Source organism: Lygodium microphyllum, chromosome 16 (assembly GCF_053477565.2).
Source record: "Lygodium microphyllum isolate KBCC chromosome 16, Lygodium_microphyllum_v1.1.10, whole genome shotgun sequence".
Classification (NCBI taxonomy): Eukaryota; Viridiplantae; Streptophyta; class Polypodiopsida; order Schizaeales; family Lygodiaceae; genus Lygodium; species Lygodium microphyllum.
Window position 1 is genome coordinate 67,535,133 of NC_141150.1, and position 9,881 is coordinate 67,545,013.

At 38.1% G+C, this 9,881-nt stretch overlaps 1 pseudogene; it reads right to left on the reverse strand.

Moving 5' to 3' along the window:
- Positions 1 to 4,154: 4,154 nt before the first annotated feature.
- Positions 4,155 to 6,279, reverse strand: LOC148022937 (ubiquitin carboxyl-terminal hydrolase 25-like; annotated as a pseudogene).
- Positions 6,280 to 9,881: the final 3,602 nt, after the last annotated feature.

Below are 9,881 nucleotides of genomic sequence, written 5' to 3' on the forward strand. Positions count from 1 at the left end.
GTGATAGAGGATAGTCCTTGTGACCCTCTCCTTCCTGCTTGCTAGGTAGCTCTCCTAGGAGTCCTTACTAGTGTGAGGTAGTTAGAGAAGCCTACCAAAATAACAAAAAATAGCAAGTTTTGAATATATCTAAAGATACAAATTACAAAGGTGTGTAAAAAGGGATTCTAACCCCTCAATTTGAAAAGAAAAATGAAGAAAATTCCTACAAGTAATTGATTATCGCCTTGTAGAGACCTAGTAGATTCTTGGGATGAGTCACATGCCTTGTCTTCCTAGGGGCAATAACTAGCTGAAAAAAATGAAATAAGGAAGGTTGGAGCGAAAACAAAAGTGATTGAAAGTAAAGGATTAAGTGTCATCTCACAAGAGATTGGTAGATTCTTGGGTATTGAGTCAAGACCTAAGGCTGATGCCCTATTCTCCTTGGGTCACTCTACTCTCAGCTCCTTTCTTTTTACACGCCCGAGTATGGAAAGCTTGGAAGGCAAATGTGTTACAAGAAAACTATGATGACTAGGCTATAGGAGTCCTCGTGTAATAGGAGGTCCTGGTCCAGTTGTCCTAAGTTAGGTAGGTAGTTTAGACCACCACTCGGATGACCTCTTTGATAGGTTTTTTAGCCAGTCTGTGTTAGAGAAGTTGGTTAGTGATTCGCTCTCAATTTTTGTATGATTATGATGGGCCTATCCCTTGTGGATTCTCATGTCCTGATTCTGTCAAGGGGTAGGGTGAGAGTTGTTCTTGTGCTTTGTTGAGTATATTTTTTGTGGCAGCTTGATGTTTTCTTTGGTTATTGTTTGTGCAGATCAGTTCGTGGGATTCGACAGGCTGAGTCACCCAATCCTAAGGTCGCCAATGAGAGCAGCATTTAAACATCCATGAAGTGCCGAAATGGAGCAGACTAGCTAATGCAAATTTTATGTGGGAATTCAAAGACGATGGAAGAGGAACATAAGGATTCGACAATTTTAAGAGATTGAGGAATATGGAAATGAAGACTTTACGTTGTGATGGTTGCAAATTTTTCATAATTTTTTTGACAGTCGGATTGAAGAAAGATAGCTTCTCGGCCATTTGGGATATCAAGCCGGACATAGAAGTTTTTTCGGATTCGCAATCAGTCTCACTGAACGGAGGAACTGTGAGAGACCAGGCATTGCAAAGGTCAAAATTGACCAAAAGAGGACAACAAATGGGCATGGGATTTAGGGGACCCAAAAGCCCCTAAATTTTTTTATGGGAAGGGGGGTGTTTAAAAAAATGGCGTAAACAGATTGCCACCCCCTCATGACAATGATTGGATGGAGGAGGGGTAGGGGGCTGAGAACAACCTACCCAATTGATTATACTCGACAATCTCTTGGTTTTTTCGCTCTCCATCACCACCTTACGCAAGAAAAATAGCTGCCCAGTGGAGAAGATGTTGAATTAGTCTTTTTGTCTCCTCTCTGCTCTCTCCTCTTGCTGCCCATTCATATGCATGATTCTATGAGAGAAGGGGATGGAGTTTGATGAAAGATATTGATGGATTATGTGCCATAGCACAAAGGATAGTAGATTGGAATGTGAAAGAGCATCAACGACCGAGAAGGAGCGTGAGCATAGAAACACACTTTTTAAGATTGAAACATGATCACTCCAATCCAAAAAATCAGAAAATATCATATTTATACATAAATAAGTAAGAAAAAATAGGAAAAAATGAGAGAAAAAAGTTTGTTTGCATTTATAATGTGAGAAAAAATAGGATTTATGTATATGGATGTGTGACATGACTGGAGCATGAGGAATGTGCCTCAGTTCAGTCTTTTTTTTGTATTTAAGTGGAGTCTTTATATTGCTTTTATAAGCAAAAAACACAAAAAACTACTTTCTGCACTATCATTGCATGTATAACCTAAACGTTAAGGAGAAGAAGAGGTTTTGAGGGTGAGTAATTGTTGATAAGATTCCAAGATTCGACCTGTTTTTGATACATGGCATATAAGACATTTATGAGTTGAGTTTAAGAGGGTCTAGCAATACGAGAATGCTCGGTGCTAACCCTAGCAACACAGCATTACGTGTAGATTAAAATCATTGAAAGAAATGTCTTTGCACCTCACAAATGCTGATTTCTAAATGATAAAATGATTGAGCACTATGGTTCATATACAATCGCATTGCACACCACTCATGGTATCATTACTTGATGCATTGTAATTGTATTCATGCATATGATCTATGTTAAGTATGTGAGATACATAAGCTGTAGGTTTAGACAATCAGTTTCCTTGGGGACCATTTAGTGAGAAAAATATCTATATCTCCTAGAATGTTTGAAAAAAAGAGTGGATTTTGTAACATACATGTTATTTGTGTTCGCAGCACATTGAGGGGCCAATCCCCAAGGTGTAGGAGAGCCACAGTGGGGCCACAACATTCAGCCGAGGGGTACCTCCTTCTGTATGTGCTTAGGAGGTGTTTTACACTGATATATGTGTAGGGACTCCCTTTGAGGAGTGTGGGGAAGGTTTGACTATTGCATTACAATCCAAAACAAATGCAAAATTTACGATAGAAGTTAGGGCAGTGAGTCCCTTAGATGCTCCTAGCCGTGAGGCTCAGAGGGTGTGTTCTTTGAGTGTAGAAAGGCTCGACTAGTGCCTAGAGCCAATGTTGGACCCATTTTAGGTCCCGATTGTTTTTTCTCTATATGAGAGGATGGAATGATAATTGATGGATTTTGAAATTTTTTGAAAGATTATTAAAGAATTCTTAATGGTTTTGAATGGTTTTAGTTGAGCTAAAAGCTTTCTGATGAGTTTATATTGACCCTCTATTGAGCTTCTATAGAGCTTCCATCTCTATTCTGCTTTTGATCTATATGTCTCTGTAGGTGTTCTTTGGGATGAATGTGTAGCTTGGGGAAGTTTTTTAATCTTAGAAAGAGATGAATACAAGTTCAAAATAGCTCAAAGAAATGGAAAAAGTAGATGCTAAAGACTCAAATGAAGACTGAAGTAACAATGACAGTGACATTGTTGAGCTACGAAAGGACAATATAGTGGCTCTAGTGACCTTTCATATGAAACATACCTCTTTTGGAAGGGGTATCCACAACCAAAGAAGGATTATAGATTATTATTAATCATTATGTACTATTGAGAGAGAGAGAGAGAGAGCATGTGTGAGAGAGGTATAGAGTGAAAGATAGCCAATTTTGATGCAAAACAATATATTTATGAGTGAGAGATTATGAGACAAACTATGAAACTATTAAATGCTATGTGATGATTTCCATTCAAATTGGAGCATTCCTTTGTGTTCTCTTATTCTTTTGATGAAGAACATTAATAATGTGTTGAAGTTTTGTTGTGATAAGTCCATGGGAGAATGGTTATATGATGATGCAAGAAGATTTGAGAAGATTGGTATTGTTTTTCCGATTGTGGTTGATTAAAATAATGAAGAAGATGCTTATTAATTATATAAGATAGATTTTCTTGTAGAAAATATCCCTTTTTCTTTGTGTTCTTTTTGGGGCTCTATGTTTTTGGTGTGCAGTATCGAAGAATACTGCCATCAATAGGTATCAAAAGGAGCTGAAAATGAAGGAAATGGCATTGCTGAGAGGAGAAGAAGTCAATGGATGCATACAAAGTTTCTTCTACCACTAAAGAATTTAAAATTCTCATTGCCAAAGCCACTTTCTATAAGAAATTTATCCCACAATGGCAGAAACATATTACCATCTGTTGGAGCTATATATATGGCTTATCCCTAGATCTCACCTATATATATGTAGATTATGATCAATATGATATAGTCTTTGGAAGTGTATATGGTGTGTCTCTTCTCTCTCTATCACATCTCTATATATCTTTCTTCTCTATATCTCAGTATTGTTGGAAACTGCAAGGAAGACGAGTGACGAAAGGAGGAAGACGAGAGACGAAAGGAAGAGAGGAGAGAAGAGAGATATGAGACACCAGAAGTGGAACCCCAAAAGTGTGTCAACTGAGCACACATGACACATGTGGGGCCCCATGAACAGAATATAAATAAAACAATTTGTCATCAACTAGAATATAGACGCTCATCAGCTGGAAATAATGTGTCATCAACTGGAATTTAGACGCTCATTAGGAGACGCTCATCAGCTAGAAATAATGTGTCATCAGCTGGAATTTAGATGCTCATTAGGAAAGAATATAAACGAAACAATTTGTCATCAGCTGGAATATAGACCCTCATCAACTGGAAAGAATATAAACGAAACAATGTATCATCAGCTAGAATATAGATGCCCATCAATGGAATAACGAACGAGGATGATAAAGTGCATCATACCACCACTGGTACTGGATGTATGTGCATCAGTTCTTGGAAGCCTAACGTGGACAACTGAACTCTCTCTTTGTCTGCCCAGAATTATTGCAGCCTGATAACCTCTCTGCTTTACCGTTTAAACCTACCGGGACCTTTTGATTGTGACCATTAGACACAAGCTTAGATATGCTGAACTTTACTTGATCTCTATTAGCACTGAATGATGAAACATTTGAAGAATCGCATTTTTTAACTGCCATCTTTTCTTTTGCAAGCTCTAAACTTGCAGAGCATGGCTGCACTGGACTTGGCAAAGGCCCTGCTTTAAGTCCATTTTCTAAATCACCATGCCTTTTGATATTCAAAGCTGAGTTTTGTCGAGCATAGAAAATAATGTATGCCTTTTCAAGGAGTACTGAGTGACTAGAAACTGCAGTAATGTTAGCATCATTGCAGCAAAACCATTTCCCATTTGCATCCTTGACATAAGAGTAATAATGTCCACTGTCTTGAGAATAACCAGCATGAACAATCAAAGCATAGAGCTGATTCTCTGGCCAGTTTCAATGAGGGACATTGCAAGGCCATCCGACCAAGTCAAGTTGAGTTGGGAAGATGTTGGAGGGATTAGTGATACTTGTCGAGTTTTGCAAGAGGTATTGGAGCTGCCAGTGAAGTACAGCAAGATATTCTCAAATGCTCCCCTCAGGTTACGCTCAGGTGTTCTGCTATATGGTCCTCCTGGATGTGGGAAAACTCACATTGTTGGTGTAGCTGCTGCAGCATGCTTATTAAGGCTTATATCTGTAAAGGGTCCTGAGCTTTTGAATAAATATATTGGAGCATCTGAACAAGGAGTTCGGGACATCTTTGCAAAAGCAAGAGCTGCCGCTCCTTGCATTCTATTTTTCGATGAATTTGATGCCATAGCTCCAAAGCGTGGACATGATAATACTGAATCAGGCCCGCAAGATGTTGCATCACAGACCAAGGAAAGGAAAGTTTCTATCAAGAACAATGATGTTCTGGTACTTTTTACTGTTCCATGGTGTGGCTTTTGCAAGAGAATAGAGCTCGTTTTCCATGAGGTGCATCAATTGTTCACTGAGCATCTGCCTGGTAGTCCTGAAATTGTATGGAAAGCACAAGAAGGTTACAGGCAGATGTCAAAGACAGATCTGAATGTGCAGGATCAGTATGGGTAAGATTTTGCAGAAGGCTTGAAAGATAAGTTTTGGGCTGGTGCAATGAAGAACTCAGCTAACTCCAATCGTTCTCCAAAACTGATATGTCAATCGATTTTACCACCATGAATGTTCTCAAATCTCTTTAACTGCACGACCAGCACATTTGGAGCTTCAAAGATTGACATTTGCTTTCTAGCTGCTGAGAGCTTATTGCACTTTTCACACTTGTACTTATTGTTGCCATCAAGGACCTCCGGCTGGAAAAACCGACACATAGCTTCCTTCAAAGAACCTATCTGGAGGACATCAAGACTCAGATCCATCATGTCATCAAGCTTGTTCGATTCGGCTTTGCAAGAAAGACATCTAACTTGACTCTGCAAAACACCTCCGAAAATATCCTTGACGACAGTGCGGGGCTTTTCCTTGGCTGCCTTTTGATGATCCTGCCTTGTCCTCGTTTTTGTCACAGACAGCAACTTGTGTATCTTCACACACACACTATTGCAAGCCTCAATAACGTAGCGGAGGAAATTAGGGTTACTGTCAACTGCGCCTCCAGCCTCCGGACTCCGGAGCCATGAGAGATCGCTTCTTGACATCGATCGAGGATCCCGAGGCATGCTTTCTCCGGCAGCATAAGCCAGCACTTGTCAGACCGCAGTTCCTCGTTTTTTTTGTGCGCACCAGCGCTTGATCTTCTTGTTCATCAACATCCCTGCGTCTGACTTCCACCGGATATGGCCGAAGTTGCGTACTTTTGCACGAATTCCTTTCAGGCGGAATTGAAGAAAGGGTGATTTAAGGGGCTTCTGTCAGGTTTCTCTTATGCAACTTTGAAGAACGGCGATTTCTCACACGATCATCTGTTGCAGTGAAGCTCAGCCTTTGTGATGTTGTAGAACCTCGCTCTAATACCATGTTGGAAACTGCGAGAGACGAGAGACGAAAGGAAGAGAGGAGAGAAGAGAGATATGAGACACCAGAAGTGGAACTCCAGAAATGTGTCAACTGAGCACACATAAGAGATATGAGACACCAGAAGTGTGTCAACTGAGCACACATGATAGGAATATATAGAGGGGACCTAGACCGCTATATATAGACAGACTATATAGTCTCTCTATATATAGCGCATCAGGTCCAACGTGTTAGCTATATATAGTTTGTCTATATATAGCGCCCCAGGTCCCACGTTAGCTATATATAGTCTATCTATATATAGCACCCCAGGTCCCCTCTATATATTCCTATCATGTGTGCTCAGTTGACACACTTGTAGGGTTCCACTTATGGTGTCTCATATCTCTCTTCTCTCCTCTCTTCCTTTCATCTCTCGTCTTCCTCAGTTTCCAACAAGTATGGTATCAGAGCTATCATGATCGAATAATACCAATTCCGTGAAGAAGACAATTAGAAAGTATACCTATGTAGTATCTCTTCAATTCTTGATTCATGTTTCTTTTCATGATTAAATTTGATGTATCCTGAATGTTATGAGTATCATATGTTTTGAATTTTAAGCATAGAAGAAGTCCAACTCGATCATCATCGATCATTATTTAGATTGTAGATATGTCTTGCTTGGACACCCTAAAAGTTTCTATTTTGGAAACCCTTAAGGAAATAACTTTCTTCTTATCAAATCCATGCTCAATTTGGAGTTTTGTGTTAAAAGTTATGTCCGTTCACACAAATTGGACTTGAAATAGGAAAGCAAATAGGACAATAAAATTTCGTGTAGACTTCTATGACATAGGTTTCATCACATGAGTACTCATCGTCACGATTACTCACTCTTATGTTTCTGCATTTCTACCAAAATTAGCCAAATCATCATCTATTCTTGGCCAAAAAGTAAAGCAATAATGTTTTGAGTATTGTTCATATTTCTCATCTATGTTGGACCTATTTCTTCTCTCACATATTGTCTATTTTGGGTTGCTTTATTCTTGCTCACATTTCATCTATCTTGGGTATATTTCTTCTGGAGTATGATTTTTGAACTAAATATCTTTCCTTACAGCATAGCTTCTATGTATGATTTATTGTGCTACACTTTTTTCTTGTCGTTTTGTATATAGTGTACTGATTTTGTGATCTCATATTGTATGTATTCTCTCATTCAACTATGTTGAATTCTATAATCATCAACGGATTTTCTTCAGGACAATGTTCCGTTCCTTACTTTCAAGGACAAGGATTCCTTGGATGGAAAGTAAAGATGTTGAAGGCGATGACTTGCATGATATTGTTCTTGGTAATTATGAATGTTCACCTCAATCAATTGATCAGGCTCATGATAATACCCTTGTAATTCAAGGACCTATCTTTGAAGAATGGCAAAATATATATAATGAGTAGGTCAGACACAACAAAGCAACTCGTCGATTTATTCTTTCTACTCTTCAAGAATCGCTTATGCCTGATGTATGTAATTTTTCAACCTCACAAGCTATATGGGAGTATTTGATAGCAAATTTTGAGAATAAATCTATTACAAAAATACTTTATCTTTGTAGACAGCTCACTAAGTTACAATACAACATTGGAACCTCTGATTTTATTCACATTGATATTTGTGGACCTTTTTCTCCATCAAAATCTTAATATCGGTATCTCATGACTTTTATTGATGACTTCTCAAGATACATCATTGTTATTCTCTTGTGACACAAATAAGAAGCTTTATTATCTTTTAAGAAATATCAAAAAGCTGCAGAAGGAGAATACATTTCAAATGATTTTGATGATTATTATAATAATCAGGCTATTCATCATGAATATATGGTTCCCTACTCTGCTCAATAGAATGGTATTGTTGAATGTAAAAACAAGGTTATTCTCAATGCCATGCAATGTATGCTCATTCATTCTAGCTTATCTCAATGTTTCTAGGCTGAAGCAGTCTTAGCAACAATATTTCTGCAAAATCATCTTTCTACAACTCCTCCTTCTGGTATAGTACCAATTACTACTTGGATAGGTGAAACTCCTTCTGTCTCATATTTTCAAACTTTTGGATGTATTGGTTTTATTCATGTACCCAAACAGACTTGCAGAAAACTTGATCCTCTCGATTAAAAGCTATTTTCATTGGATATCCAACTTTTTCTAAGGGATACAAGTTTTATGATCCATCTTCCAAGAAGGTAATCATAAGTCGTGATGCTATTTTCAATGAGCAACTTATGGGTAGCCACATGGTCTCCGAAGGATGCTAGGCAGACATGGTCACTAGAGGACATTGATGATATAAATTCATTACTCACTTCTTTTCCTTTTCTATATGATGATGAACCTACTTTCATGGGATAATATTGACTCTTTAAATCAAGATTCATAACTTGCACTTATTATTGTTGATGATGACCTTGGCATTGATATTTATGTTGATCTTCCAATTGATAATAAGCATGGTATTTGTCATGTTTATGATGCTAGTATTCTTGATAATGCTCTCCATATTTGTGAAGACCCTGTCTCTTATTGTGATACCATGTCATCCCCACAAAAGGAACAATGGCAAGAGGCCATGGAAGATGAGTATGAATCTCTTCTCTCTAAATGTACATGGGTTCTAGCTGAGTTACCACTTGGACATACTGCTATTAAATGCAAGTGGGTGCTCAAATTCTTGCCCTCACATTCTTTTTGTTGCAAAATTTCGTGGACAACATCTTAGTTCTCCATGCCATAAATATTGGACCGTAGCTAAACAAGTTTCGAAGTATTTGAAAGACACTAAAGATTTCGGGTTGGTTTATCGGTGCCAATAAAACTCTGATTCTCTACATTTACATCAACTTTTGGGTTATACAGATGTAGATTGGGTAAGTTTTCACTTATCTATGCATCCTACAAGTGAAAATTATTTCTTAATCAGTGTTTGTCTTGTTTCTTGGACTAGCAAGAAGCAATGATGTGTTGTTGTTTCCACTACAGAGGTTGAATATGTAGTTGCATCTTTAGAGGCTCGAGAGTTAGTATGGCTTCAATAAGTTCTATAAGATATTGGCCATCCTCCTCTCTCCATCACACCACTTCAATGTGATAACGAAAGTGCTATTAGTCTTGCTAAAGACTATGTTTGACATAACAAGTCTAAACATATTACAATCTATTATCATTATGTTTGATATGTAGTAAAGAAAGGCACAATCATAATTGAACATTGTCCAAGTGATCAAATGATTGTTGATATATTCATCAAAGGACTCAATGAAGCACACTTCACTCTACTTTGCACTCAAAACTTGGAGTTGTCTCAACTTCAATCTTTGGGAATTAGTCTACTATGACATTGTAGTGCCATTGTGCATACTCCTTGTAGGCACCATACACTTCACATATGCACATACACCTCATACCTCTTGGTCA